A 15,513-nucleotide genomic window follows, 5' to 3' on the forward strand; every position below is an offset into this window, starting at 1 on the left:
GTAGTTGCTACTTTATTACTGTCTTTGTTTTTACTCTACAGTACAATTTTATTTGCCCCATAAATTGACCTATCACTCTGAAATGTGACTCTATAGATACTTTAGAACAAAATGAAAAAAACATTCAATTGAGTGTTTTGGCATTAAAAGTAATGCAACTATTATCTTCTTACTGGCGAATCATTCACACAGTTGAGGCTTTGTTCTGAAACCTTTTTTTTTTTTTTTTTAAGATTTTATTTATTTATTTGACACAGAGAGAGAGGGGGGGGGCATAAGTAGGGAGAGCAGTAGGCAGAGGGAGAAAGAGAAGCAGGCTCCCTACTGAGCAATGAACACAATGCAGGCCTGGATCCCAGGATCCTGGGATCAGGACCTGAGCCAAAGGCAGATGCTTAACTGACTGAGCCATCAGGCATCGCTGAAAAAAGTTTTGACCTGCTTCAATAACATTAAAATCTGATGTTATGGACAATTTTTCACATTTAAATAAGTATTTTCATTCCAATCAGTAATTTTATGTTTTAATACATAATCACTATTTTCCTTATAATTATATTTTTTAGCACTGAGGAACACAGAATATCAAATTGTATAAATGTTAAGGAAAATCAGAAGTTTCTATATAGCCACCTGCTCTTTGCAAAGTTCACAGTTCCAAAGTTAATAGTTTAATTCATTAAACAAAAAAACAATCTATGAAAATATGGTGTTAAATTAACAGTCCCAGTGTTATGATTAGTAAAATATGTTCTCTTTTTCAAGAATAGTACTAGGTTTTTGCTGTGAACAACCTATTTCAAGAAGCCAGCTGATGAGTGGGAAAGGTAATTGAATTTTAAAAGTAAAAAATATATTTAAACATAGGATTGGATCCAATGTGTGTGGCCCCAATGTACATACAATTGCACAGTAATGAACATTCACAATATTTCTAAGTGAAAAATTCTCTGGAAAGAATCATGCAGGAAATATAATAAGGATCATCCAAACTATGTACATCTACATAGATGTACAAACTATGTAGTTCCCAAGGCTAGAGCTCAGAACAATTTAGCTCAGAGTATAGATCTAGAGGGACAAGGAATAAAACCTTATTATGCCCAATTGGAAATCTTCATTCTTTAATATATTTTATGTTCATTTTTCACAGACCCTTCTAGAGATATCATTTCTCAGTATGTCAAATATGATCAAAATATTCCTATATTAAATAGACCATTGATTCCTACTCATTTTATTCAGGGATTTTGGTGCTTAATATTTGCCAACCATCAGTGAATATCTTCCAAGTAGTTTCCAAATACCCATTAGACATTAAGGATTATTTCGATGAGCAAACGTATATATTCTGCCCACCTTATTCTTTTTAGAATAGTTTATTAGTTGATTTAGGGGGAATATAAAAGAAATTATATACTTGATGCGGTAGGTAGATCGATGGCCTTCAAGTATGTCCATGACCTAATCTCCCAAAAGTGTGAATGTGTTACTGTAAATAGAAAAAGGAAATTTGCAGATGTAATTAAGGATCTTGAAATCAGATCATTCTTAATTGTCTGAGTGAACTCAGTGTAATCATAAATGTCCTTATAAGGGAGAGGTCATGAAATACAGAATCAGAGAAAGACTTAGGACAATGGAAACAGAGGACAGAGTGAAACACAGGGTCATGAGCCAAGGGATTAAGTTGGCCTCTCAAAGCTAGAAAAGACAAGGAAAGATTTCCATTTACAGCATTCAGAATTCCACTGATACTTTCACTTAGGCCAGTGATACTCTGACCTATAACTCCACAAGATAATAAATTTTCATTGTTTCAAACCATTAAGTTTGTGGCAATTTGCTAGAGCAACAATAGGATAATAATGCACAACTTAGGGGGCCTGGGCTCCTCAGTCAGTTAAGCATCCACTCTCGATTTCAGTTTAGATCCTAGGATTGAGCCCCACCAGCAACCCCTCTCCCTGCCTGGGGTCTGGCCCTGCACCCAGTAGGGAGTCTACTTGAGATTTTCTCTCTCCCTCTGTCCCTGCCCCCTACTCTCTCTCTCTACAAAAAAAAAAAAAATAAAAAAATAAAAAAAATGCACACTGTATCACCATTTATGTTTCTCTTTAATCATTTAGATAAAAATGACAACCTATAAGAATGATAAACCTAATTTTTTTTTTATTTTTAGCATAACAGTATTCATTATTTTTGCAACACACCCAGTGCTCCATGCAATCCGTGCCCTCTATAATACCCACCACCTGGTACCCTGACCTCCCACCCCCCTGCCCCTTCAAAACCCTCAGATTGTTTTTCAGAGTCCATAGTCTCTCATGGTTCACCTCCCCTTCCAATTTCCCCCAACACCCTTCTCCTCTCTAACTTCCCATATCCTCCATGCTATTTGTTATGCTCCACAAATAAGTGAAACCGTATGATAATTGCCTCCCTCTGACTTATTTCACTCAGCAAAATCTCTTCCGGTCCCATCCATGTTGCTACAAAAGTTTGGTATTCATCCTTTCTGATGGAGGCATAATATTCCATAGTGTATATGGACCACATCTTCCTTATCCATTCGTCCGCTGAAGGGCATCTTGGTTCTTTCCACAGTTTGATGACCATGGCCATTGCTGCTATAAACACTGGGGTACAGATGGCCCTTCTTTTCACGACATCTATATCTTTGGGGTAAATACCCAGTAGTGCAATGGCAGGGTCATAGGGAAGTTCTATTTTTAATTGCTTGAGGAATCTTCACACTCTTCTCCAAAGAGGCTGCACCAACTTGCATTCCCACCAACGGTGGAAGAGGGTTCCCCTTTCTCCACATCCCCTCCAACACGTGTTGTTTCCTGTCTTATTAATTTTGGCCATTCTAATTTGTGTAAGGTGATATTTCAATGTAGTTTTAATTTGAATCTCCCTGAGGGCTAGTGATGAAACATTTTTTCATGTGTCTGATAGCCATTTGTATGTCTTTATTGGAGAAGTGTCTGTTCATATCTTCTGCCCAGTTTTTGATATGATTGTCTGTTTTGTGTGTGTTGAGTTTCAGGAGTTCTTTATAGATCCTGGATATCAACCTTTTGTCTGTACTGTCATTTGCAAATATCTTCTCCCATTCCGTGGGTTGCCTCTTTGTTTTGTTGACTGTTTCCTTTGCTGTGTAGAAGTTTTGATTTTGATGAAGTCCCAAAAGTTTATTTTCGCTTTTGTTTCCATTGCCTTTGGAGACATATCTTGAAAGAAGTGACTGTGGCTGTTATAGAAGAGATTACTGCCTATGTTCTCCTCTAGGATTCTGAAGGATTCCTGTGAATCCTTCACAGGAGGTCTTTTATCCATTTTTTTTTTTTTTTTTTGAGGACTCCCCTTTCTCTGCATCTTCACCAACACCTGTTGTTTCTTGTGTTGATTTTGGCCATTCAGACAGGTGTCAGGTGGTATCTCACTGTGTTGTTGTTGTTTTTAAGATTTTATTTACTTGACAGAGAGAGAGCACAAGTAAGCAGAGAAGCAGGGAGAGAGAGAGGAGGAAGCTGGCTTCCTGCAGAGCAGAGAGCCCAACGTGGGGCTCTATCCCAGGACCCTGGGATCATGACCTGAGCTGCAGGCAGATGCTTAACCCACTGAGACACCCAGGTGCCCTCTTTTATCCATTTTGAGTTTATCTTTGTGTACGGTGTAAGAAAATGGTTGAGTTTCATTCTTCTACATATAGCTGTCCACTTTTCTCAGCACCATTTATTGAAGAGACTGTCTTTTTTCCACTGTATATTTTTTTCCTGTTTTGTCGAAGATTATTTGACCATAGAGTTGAGGGTCCATATCTGGGCTCTCTACTCTGTTGCACTGGTCTATGTGTCTGTTTTTATGCCAGTACCATGCTGTCTTGGTGATCACAGCTTTGTAGTAAAGCTTGAAATCAGGTAACGTGATGCCTCCCTTTTTATTTTTGTTTTTCAACATTTCCTTAGCGATTCGGGGTCTCTTCTGATTCCATAAAAATTTTAGGATTATTTGCTTCAGCTCTTTGAAGAATACCAGTGTAATTTTGATTGGAATGGCATTAAAAGTATAGATTGCTCTAGGCAGTAGAGACATTTTAACAATGTTTATTCTTCCGATCCAAAAGCATGGAATGGTCTTCCATCTTTTTGTGTCTTCTTCAATTTCTTTCATGAGTGTTCTGTAGTTCCTCGAGTACAGATCCTTTACTTCTTTGGTTAGGTTTATTCCCAGGTACCTTATGGTTCTTGGTGCTATAGTAAATAGAATCAATTCTCTAATTTCCCTTTCTGTATTTTCATTGTTAGTGTATAAGAAAGCCACTGATTTCTGTACATTGACTTTGTATCTTGCTACATTGCTGAATTGCTGAATGAGTTCTAGTAGTTTGGGGGTGGAGTCTTTTGGGTTTCCCATATAAAGAATCATGTCATCTGGAAGAGAGAGAGTTTGACTTCTTCATTTCCAATTTGGATACCTTTTATTTCTCTTTGTTGTCTGATTGCTGTTGCTAGGACTTCTAATACTATGTTGAACAAGAGTGGTGAGAGTGGGCATCCTTGTCGTGTTCCTGATCTGAACGGGAAGGCTGCAAGCTTTTTCCCATTGAGGATAGTATTTGCTGTGGGTCTCTCATAGATAGATTTTATGAAGTTCAGGAATGTTCCCTCTATCCCTATACTCTGAAGCATTTTAATCAGGAACGGATGCTGGATTTTGTCAAATGCTTTTTCTCGATTGAGAGGACCATGAGGTTCTTCTCTCTTCTCTTATTAATTTGTTCTATCACATTGATTGATTTGCGAATGTTGAACCATCCTTGTAGCCCAGGGATGAATCCCACCTGGTCATGATGGATAATCTTCTTAATGTGCTGTTGGATCCTGTTTGCTAGGATCTTGTTGAGAATCTTAGCATCCATATTCATCAGTGATATTGGTCTGAAATTCTCCTTTTTGGTAGGGTCTTTGCCTGGTTTGGGGATCAGGATAATGCTGGCTTCATAGAAAGAGTCTAGAGGTTTTCCTTCTTCTTCAATTTTTTGAAACAGCTTCAGGAGAATAGGTGTTATTTCTTCTTTGAAAGTTTGGTAGAATTCCCCAGGGAATCCGTCAGGTCCTGAGCTATTGTTTTTTGGGAGGGTTTTTTTTTTTAATTTTTATTTTTTGTTAGATTTTATTTATTTATTTGACAGACAGAGATCACAGGTAGGCAGAGAGGCAGGCAGAAAAAGAGGAAGGGAAGCAGGCTCCTTGCTGAGCAGAGAGCCTGATGTGGGGCTGGATCCCAGGACCCTGAGATCATGACCTGAGCCAAAGTCAGAGGCTTAACCCACTGAGCCACCTAGGTGCCCCTTTTGGGAGGTTTTTGATCACTGCTTCAATCTCGTTACTAGATATCGGTCTATTCAGGTTGTCAATATCTTCCTGGTTCAATTTTGGGTGTTTATAGTTTTCCAGGAATGCATCCATTTCATCTAGGTTGCTTAGCTTATTGGCATATAACTGTTTATAACAACTTCTTATGACTCTTTCTACTTCCTTGGTGTTAGTTGTGATCTCTCCCTTTTCATTCACAATTTTATTAATTTGGGCTTTCTCTCTTTTCTTTTGGATTAGTGTGGCCAATGGTTTATAAATCTTATTGATTCTTTCATTATACCAGCTTCTGGTTTCATTGATATGTTCTACTGTATCTCTGGTTTCTACCTCATTGATCTCAGCTCTAATCTTGATTATTTCCCTTCTTATGTGTTGAGTTGGTTTGATTTGTTGTTGATTCTCCAGTTCTTTAAGGTGTAGAGACAGCTGCTGTGTTCTGGATTTTTCAATTTTTTTGAGAGCGTTTTTGACGGTTATGTATTTTCCCCTTAGGACCACCTTTGCTGTACCCCATAGGTTTTGGACCGATGTGTCTTCATTCTCATTGGTTTCCATGAATTGTTTCAGTTCTTCTTTGATCTCCTGGTTGATCCAAGCATTCTTATGCAAAGTGGTTTTTAGCTTCCAGGTTTTGGAGTTTCTTTGGAACTTTTCCTGGTGATTGAACTCTAGTTTCAAAGCATGTGATCTGAGAAAAAGCAGGGAATAATCTCAGTCTTTTGGTATCGGTTGAGTCCTGATTTGTGACCCAGTATGTGGTCTATTCTTGAGAATTTTCCATATGCACTTGAGAAGAATTTCTGTTGTTTTTGGGTGGAATGTTCTGTATATATCTATGAGGTCCATCTGGTCCAATGTGTCATTCAACGCTCTTGTTTCTTTATTGATTTTCTGCTTCGATGATCTGTCTATTTCTGAGAGAGGCATGTTAAGATCTCCTACTATTAATGTATTCATATCAGTATGACTCTTTATCTTGATTAACAGTTTTCTTATGTAATTGGCTGCTCCCATATTGGGGGCATAGATATTTACAATTGTTAGATCATCTTGGTGGATAGTCCCTTTAAGAATTATGTAGTGTCCTTCTGTATCTCTGACTACAGTCTTTAGTTTAAAATCTAATTTATCGGGGTGCTTGGGTGGCTCAGTGGGTTAAGCTGCTGCCTTCAGCTCAGGTCATGATCTCAGGGTCCTGGGATCGAGTTCCACATCGGGCTCTCTGCTCAGCAGGGAGCCTACTTCCTCCTCTCTCTCTGCCTGCCTCTCTGCCAACTTGTGATCTCTCTATGTCAAATAAATAAATAAAAAATCTTAAAAACAAAATCTAATTTATCTGATATTAGAATTGCTACCCCAGCCTTCTTTTGAGGCCCATTGGCATGAAAGATGCTTCTCCATCCCTTCACTTTCAGTCTGGGTGTATCTTTAGGTTCAAAATGGGTCTCTTGTAGACAACATATGGATGGGTCCTGTTGTTTTATCCAATCTGCAATCTTGTGCCATTTTATGGGCGCATTTAGGCCATTCGCATTGAGAGTGATTATTGCTAGATACATTTTTATTGACATCGTGTTACATTTGAAGTCTTTTCTTTCTGTAAATTATCTCTATTTCTTCAATGCTATTCTTGGGATTTTTCCTCTTTTATAGAACCCCCCCTTAATATTTCCTGCAGTGTCAGCTTGGTGATTGTGTAGTCTTTTAAGCCTTACTTGTCTTGGAAACTCTTTATCTCTCCATCCATTTTGAATGTCAGTCTTGCTGGAAAAAGTATTCTTGGCTGCATGTTCTTCTCATTTAATGCCCTGAATATATCTTGCCAGCCCTTCCTGGCTTGTCCACCTCTCTGTGGACAGGTCTGACATTATTCTGATGGGCTTTCCTCTGTAGGTAAGGAGTCTCTTTATCCTAGCGGCTTTCAAGAGATTATACCTACAATTATGATTCCTCAATTTGACTATCAGGTGACTTGATGTTTTTTTGGAATGTAGAATCTTGGGTGGAGACCTTTCAGCCTCTAGTAAATAAACGCTGGTTCCATTCGCAAGATTGGGAAAATTTCCATGAAGAACTTGTTCCACTATATCTTCTAGACTTCTTTCTTTCTCCTCCCCTTCAGGGATTCCAATAATTCTGACATTGGAACGTTTCATGGCATCATTTATTTCCCTGATTCTGTTTTCATGGTTTCTAAGCTGTTTGTTCCAGGTTTCCTCCTGACCCTTTCTCTCTATCTGTTTGTCCTCCAGATCACTAACTCTATCTTCTGTCCCAGTTACCCTAGCTTTGAGAGTATTTAGATTAGATTGGAACTCATTGAGAGTTCCGCCCTGGTAGCTTTTAACTCCACCCTAACATTTTGAACATCCTCTCTGGCCACTTTCAGCTCAGCCCTAATCAATTCTGTTTGGTCATCCATGGCTTGCTCCAACCTAGCTATTGCCTGGATAATTGTTAGCCTGAATTCTTTTTCCGACATATTGTCTATGTTGATAGCCATTACCTCTGTTGCTAAAGGTCCATCCTCTGTATTTTTCTTCTGTCGGGCATTTCTCCTCCTAGTCATTTTGGTGAGAGATGACTGAACAGATGTAGCTGGATGTATCAACCGTGATGCAGTCAAGGTGCACCCTGGAACACTTCTGAGTAATCAGGATTCCCCACCCATACAAGAGACAAAAGAAAAGAAAAAGAAAAAAGAAAAAAAAAGAGAGAGAGAGAGAGACAGGAAAGAAAGGTTCAGCCCAAATGTCCCCCAAGGTAAGGTTTATGAAGTATACACACAAAAACAGACAAACATAAAGACTGATAAAAATATATGACAAGAGAAAAAAAAATGAAAATAAAGGAAGAACCTCGTCAAAAAGAACCCCAAGTGTAAGATTTATATACTATAAGTACAAACACAAAAACACAGAAACAATCGTGGAAGAAAAAGATGGGAGAGTGGTTATAAATTCTCAGTATGAGCGAGGATGGTTGTTTTGATTTTTCCTGGATGTATCTTGATATCTTTGTTAAATGACTCAACTTTCCTAAGATAAAGGGGGATTAAAAATTGGTTTACCTATTGGGGTAGTATTGATTGGGGAAAGGGGATTACTTTGATGTTTAACTCTATATGAATATTAGAAAAAAAAATACAAAGGAATAAACTAAACTAAACTAAAATTTTTAAAAAATTAAAAAAATAGAAATCCAGAAGAAAAACACAGGTGTATGTATCAAAAAGTTCAGGTTAGAAGGTTATTATGGAATTTGATGCACTGTAATGGTAAATAGGTTAAAAAATTATCTATATTAAAAAAAAAAAAGAACCAGAATTGTGGGAACAAGTTAAAAATAAGAGTTGTCCTATGAAGAAGTAGTAGTGGTTGTTCGCTTGTAGTTTTTTTTTTTTTTTTTCCTTTCTTGGTTGGTTTTCTGGGGGAGGGGCCTCACACGTGGGTTTTCAGTCAATGATGTTCCCTGAGTTAAGTCCCCATGCCCCTCTCAAGGGGGTGGGCTCTGAGGAAACTGGTTTTTTTTCAAGCTTTTGTTCTCTGGAGGTTTTTATGTTTGTTCACTTTTTTTTTTCTCTCACCTTGACTGCTTTTGATGGTTTTTGTAGTTATAGAGGAAAACAAACCGCATCCTGACCTCCCTCTCAGAGAGAAGCCTCAGTCTGGCTGCAGAGCCCAAATAAGTTCCCTTTTAGCCACTGGCAGAGCAAGTTCCAAGTCGCGGTCCCTGGGGGTGCAAGATCTTTTGTTCGTAACCAAAACCACAGCAGCGGCGGCTGTCTGGGCAGCTCCAGACCGCCAGAGAGGTTCCAAGCAGCCATCGCACACTGAGATTTTCCTGCTGGCCCGGGCTGGGAGTGCCTGGTCTTTTTGGGTCTAAGAGTGCCCGGCTTGTGCGTGAAAGACCCCTCCCCTAGAAAGCCTCCTCCCCTAGAAAATAGATAGGATAACTAACCGCTTGTTTGCTTTTCTGTAAACCGCTGGCTTTTAGGCGTAGATTAGGTTATTAATTGCTTATTAATTGCTCTTTTGCCCTTCTGTAACTGCTTGGCTTATAGAAATAATAGAGACGCCATGATGGCATTCCTACCTTCCCCCTTCTTGTTCCCCCTTCCCGCCTCTCTCCTCCTGCGTGCGGGCTCTCAGAACCAATCAGCAAACTCCAAGTATGCCTTTTTCAAAGTTCAAATTGTCAACCAATGAGTTGCGCCCCACCCAAAACTTGTTTGTGCCTTCCTATATAAGACCCTGCTTCTCTCTGGTCAGGGTGTTCCGTTAGCCGGAGCTACCAACCACCCACCGGTACCTGCGTGACAATAAACCTCTTGCTGTTTGCATCCAGTGGCAGTGTTGGATTCTTGGGTAAGGGGATCCGCGGGTCTTTCATTTGGAGGTCCCACCGAGATCATCGGACTCCTGCCCAAGGATCCAACCGACTCCCACCGGGAGGTAAGCTGGCCAGCACTGTGTTCTCGTCTCCTGTCTCATGTTCTCATCTCCTGTCTCGTCTCGTGTTCTCATTTGTAGGCCTCTGTTTTGCCTATGCTTCGATAGCATAGGATTGTACAACAGCGTGCGTTGTTGCTTTGTATTTGGGCAGCTTGAGAAGGAGTTGACGAACTCGGACTTCTCCCCTGCCACCCTGGGGGACGCCCCAGGGATTTTGCCGAGGGATATATCCATTTGTCCGTTCCAGAGGTGCCTCGGCTCTGGACGGAATTTGTCCACCGCAGGGAGATCTTGAGGCTCCTCTGGGCCGGTGGAAACCATTCTTTCGGTAGTATACTGAAACCGCGCAGCGACCTTTTTGTTAATTGTCTTGTGTGTCTTGTGTGCTTTTCTCATCGCCCTTTGTGTTTCCCTTGATTAAGGTTAACTGGAGCCAACTGGGGTTGGTCTAACTCGAGACAGAGACTATAAGGAATATTCCCAAGCAGCTGCCGAAACTTTCTTTGTTTCGGGGAAGTTTCCCTGTGTTCTCTGGCCTGACTTAGACTGCTTAACCCCTCCCCCCTTGCTGGTGGGAAAACATGGCATCTGCTCCTCTGTTGGGGCTTAGGAGCTCCAAAACCGGGAATCCTTTCTCTGCCTCCTGGCGGCGCTTTGTTTCTTCTGTTTCCCCCTTATGTGTTTCTGTACCAACGTGTGTGCAGCCTGCATGACTGGCCTCTAGATCATGCGCCACAGCTCCTTCTCTCTCCACTGTCAAGGAGCAAGAAGAGTACCCCCTGGACCTAACACCTCCCCACTCCAGATCTTCCCACGCATGTCTCAGGTAAACATTCAAATTGGAGTGGGCCCAGGTGGAACGTAAATCAGTATTGGAACTAAGTTAAGTTTGTTGGTTTAATTAAGATAAGACGTGTCTTTGAAGTTACAGCAGTAAATGTGAAACTTTTATTCTATCAAAGTTTACTGAAGGTCAAATAAGCTTGTGTTACTTGTTAAAATTTGTTAGCAAAGAAATGACTAAAGTGATGGTTAATTGTCTGTCTCAAAGTTCTAATGGGTAATTGCTGAAGTAGCTTTCAAAGTCTTTGGTAACCTGAAAGTTTTAAAGTTTTGCTTGGATGACAAATGGAATTAAATTGTGGACATCTAGGTCTTAACCAAATAGGATAAAATGCTAAGTCGTTAATTACTGGATGTAGGTTTGTGCTTTTGACTTCTTACTGCAAAGAAACTAAGAGTATTTAAATCTGCTGGTAAGCTTGTTTTCTACTTAACTGATTCATAAATTGCCACCTGAGGAATTCTGTTCTAACAGTTCACAATTGGTTAATAACTAAAGGTGTTTCTAAGAATACAAAGTTCTGCTTAGTGTAACTAAGACTGATGGAAATAAAAGGAAACTCTGTATGTAGGAAAATAGGAGATATGTAAGAAAGATTTAAGGAATGGGAATACATTTTGTTGAAGGTATATATACTTGAAAATCCTAAAGGAAGGAAGGTAATTTTGTCCTAAATGAGATGGTTGTTTAGAAGGAAATGGCTTGGGACAAAACCTGAATGCAAAGGAAAGTTGTAGAAGGTTTGTGAAGGGAAATATTCAGAAAAGGAATTTTAGCTATGGTCAAGAATGGATTAAGATTGAAATGAATGGGTTTTAAAGGTACATTGGTATAAGACTGAAATTGTCTCTGTTCAAAAGGACAATGTTTTCTTAGATCAATTGATCTGTTAAGAAAATGTAAATGGTTTTCTCTTTGCCTGCCCAGAAAAACGAGTTTCTATGTTTTGTTTATCAGGTGTTTAACATCCCTAATTATATTTAGGCATGTGCTTTAAAACTTTCTAAAATTTTAGCAAATGTTGACAGGATTTAAATTGTAAATCTCTTTAACTCCAGCTTTTCCTTGGTATGTGAAGTTGCTCATGAAGTACTACTGAACCAATGATAAACCTTGGGTTACATTTGGGAAAATGCTATAACTGTTCTAGAGATTCTACGCACTTCCTAAAGTTTTAACGTTTTGAGAGATCATCGCTTGATACTGTAATTATGGAAATGTTATGTATCTCAGAAATAACCTGATTTCCTTGCAGCTAAATTGTTACTCCCGTGTCTCTTTAGCTCTAACCATATCCATTTTGAGTTTTTGTCATTTATAATTGTTTTAATTCTCTTGTAAAATGAGTTTTATCTTCAAGGAGATTCCTATAAAGGACTTTCAGGACAAATACAGATATTTGATATACTTGAAAATCCTAAAACTGAAATGGGTAAGAATTTCCAAAACTGACTAAAGCTGCATTCACCAGAATTAGTAACATGGGACTAAATGAACTAAGAGATTATAGTGTTGTGTCTCTTAATGTTTTGTCTTACTTTAAACATTGCTGGTTCTCTCTAATGTTTGCTCTTCCAGACTAGGGATACTTTTTCTTAAGTTATCTGTAACTTATAGAGATGTATAAGTGCTCATTTGTAAAAGTCCTCAAAACATTCAAGCTTTTCTCTCTATCTGAGCCCTCTGAAACCAAAAGGTCTCAGTAAGTATTCATTCTTCCCTGGCAATCAGTCATTTGCATAAGTTCAATAAGAATCTGTTCTCCTTGTAACAGGACACCATTGGAAACTGGTTATTTTACCAAGGCTTTGACTGGAATGTCATATTTGAGAAAGACATGCATAGACTCAGATATGACCAGACAGCTTTAAGGAACTAAGGTTGACTTTATGAAACCTGGAGCCATAAAGCCCCTTGGGACTGTTGGCCTGATAACCTTGCTTACAGAGTTCCCAGCAGCCTCACCAGGTGAGTAAAGAATGTCACTCTTTGGTAGGTGCAGAGACTCAGAAGAGGCATTCGCCCAAATTAACAGGTATTGCAGGCATGCCTGATGGCAAGTACAGGGCTTGGCTTCTGGCCCGGAGAGGCTACTAAAAGTTCAACCTAGAGATTCCTTATACAAAGTTCCAGCAAAGCAGATTCTAAAAGATCTATTGATCACACTCACTGTTCTTGCTGAGCTTATGTAAATAATAGGCCAAGTTTGTTAAAACTGGACTTGTTTTACAAGTGAATTAGTCCTGATTTGGCTATCTCTGTAAATGAGGGTTATTTTAGAGAGAAAAATTATGTTTTAATAACACACCTTTATGGATGTTGAATTCTAGATTTGATTGTCTTTAAATGTTTGTTTACCTAAGGTAAACAATTTGAGGTAAACTTCAGAGAAGTTACACAATAGCTCATTTAGATGATCTTGCTTTTTTTATTTTGTGGGGATATTAGCAGACCCCACAGCACATGATTAAACAACTGGAAAATGGGATTAATTCCCTACAATTATATAACTTAACTAACACCTTGTATGTGACTGGGATAATGAAATTGCCTAAAAGCCAACCTGTCACCAGAAATAATACTTAAAACTTGTCAAACTTTAAACCTAGTTACCTGTATGCCTGAACCTGACCACTGTACTTCTTTCTCTATAGAGCAAAAATGTTCAGAGGTGATTAATCTTGCTTACTCTATCTGGCCAGATTTAAGATGCCCCTGTTAAAAATATGAATGACAGTTGGTTTTCTGATGACAGTAGTTTTCATAGAAAGAATAAGATAAGCTAGGTGTGCCATAGTGCTCACTAGCCCTTTGCAATTGCCAAAGCCTAAGAATTAACATTTATACTGACTCCAAATATGCTTTCCGGGTACTACATGCCCATGGAGCTATTTGGAAGAAAGGGGATTGCTATCAAGCCATTACTCCCCAATCAAATATGGGCCTAAGTTCCAAAACCCTCCTCATCGCTATACTAAGGATGGCATATATCAAATCTGGGATACACATCTGTGGCTTACACCCATGATTGGACAGCTCAGTCAGAAGGCAGTTTTATGCTGGGAACAAAGGAATCATATGAGTGGTACTTGGGCAAATAACACACTATGTCTAGGATGGCTCACTAGAAATGTGTTCCCAAGTAATAGTACTCCAGGCTAGTGACTGGTTTGCTACTGACTGGGTAAGGCGACCTGGCATCAGATGGCCAGCTCCAAATGGAACCCACTGGATATGTGGAACCAACCTGTGGCCTTGGCTTCCTCCAGGATGGGTAGGTCGCTGTACTTTAGGATTTGCCTGGATTCATGGGCGCATTACTAAAACCATTACAACTCCAGCTAATCTCCCCAACTTAAAACAAAGATGGACATGATCTGTTTTTAAATGGTATGATCACTTTGCATCCATCTTTGTTCCATCTGCGGGACTAGAGGATGTCATGTGGCATGTAGAAACCCTTAATAAATATACTACAGAGGCACTCAATGATCCACTAAATGGCATCTCCCTCCTTAATACCAAAGTCTCACAAATATGCAAGGCAGTCCTACAAAATAGGATGGCTTTAGATGTCCTGACAGCAGCCCAGGGTGGCACATGTGCAATTATCAAGACAGAATGTTGTATGTACATCCCAGACTATCACAAAAATATCACAGGACTAATAAAGGATATAAATGCCCAGATTAAGGCTCTACAAGGTCCCTCTCTCTTTTAGTGATTGGTTAAGTTCCTGGTTTGAAAGAGGACTATGGCCAAATCTCCTTCTCGGGCTTCTCATTTTTATCACCTCATTAACCTTAATATGTTGCTTTGTTCAATGTTTCTCTACTTGGTGCCGAAACTTGGTGCCGAGACTCCATTGCTGCAATGACTTCACCACGACAGACGATCCTTGTCGCGTGAGAGGACGCCTCTTCACTGTCAGCGCTGGATTCGGCTGCCTCCGCCTTTCGTAACTCCCCTATACATTCCTCCACTGACCAATATTGACCCCAGTAGGTAGGGACAGCTCTACGCCCCTATTCAGCAGGAAGAAGCTACAGAAGATGAAACATTCCACCTTCAACCACCTTAAAGATTTAAGAGTCAAAATTGTTCAGGGGGAAATGATGAGGGAGCAGGAGGCTGGCTGAGAATGGAGAAGGGGCTGATGCCTTATACCCCCTCTCCACCCTTCTCCACCGTGAAAACTGGTTCAACAGATTGCCTTGGCTTACTAGTTTGTTGTCATCTATAACGGGCCCTCTCATCATTCTGTTATTAATTCTAACTTTTGGTCCTTGTGTCTTAAACAGGTTAGTACAGTTCATTAAAGATCGCCTGTCTGTTGTTCAGACTATGGTACTGACACAGCGATACCAACTCCTTAAACAAACAGAGCCCTGGACTAGCTCAATGCAAGGGCAGGACATGCAAGAACAAGACGAATGGATATAAGATTCTATCCATGATAAAGAAAAAGGGGGGAATGAAAGACCCCTCCCCTAGAAAGCCCCCTCCCCTAGAAAATAGATAGGATAACTAACCGCTTGTTTGCTTTTCTGTAAACCGCTGGCTTTTAGGCATAGATTAGGTTATTAATTGCTTATTAATTGCTCTTTTGCCCTTCTGTAACTGCTTGGCTTATAGAAATAATAGAGACGCCATGATGGCATTCCTACCTTCCCCCTTCTTGTTCCCCCTTCCCGTCTCTCTCCTCCTGCGTGCGGGCTCTCAGAACCAATCAGCTTGTTCCCCCTTCCCGCCTCTCCCTTCGCGCTCGCGGGTCCTCAGAACCAATCAGCAAACTCCAAGTATGCCTTTTTCAAAGTTCAAATTGTCA

This window comes from Mustela lutreola, chromosome 1 (genome assembly GCF_030435805.1).
Source record: "Mustela lutreola isolate mMusLut2 chromosome 1, mMusLut2.pri, whole genome shotgun sequence".
In the NCBI taxonomy this organism is placed as follows: domain Eukaryota; kingdom Metazoa; phylum Chordata; class Mammalia; order Carnivora; family Mustelidae; genus Mustela; species Mustela lutreola.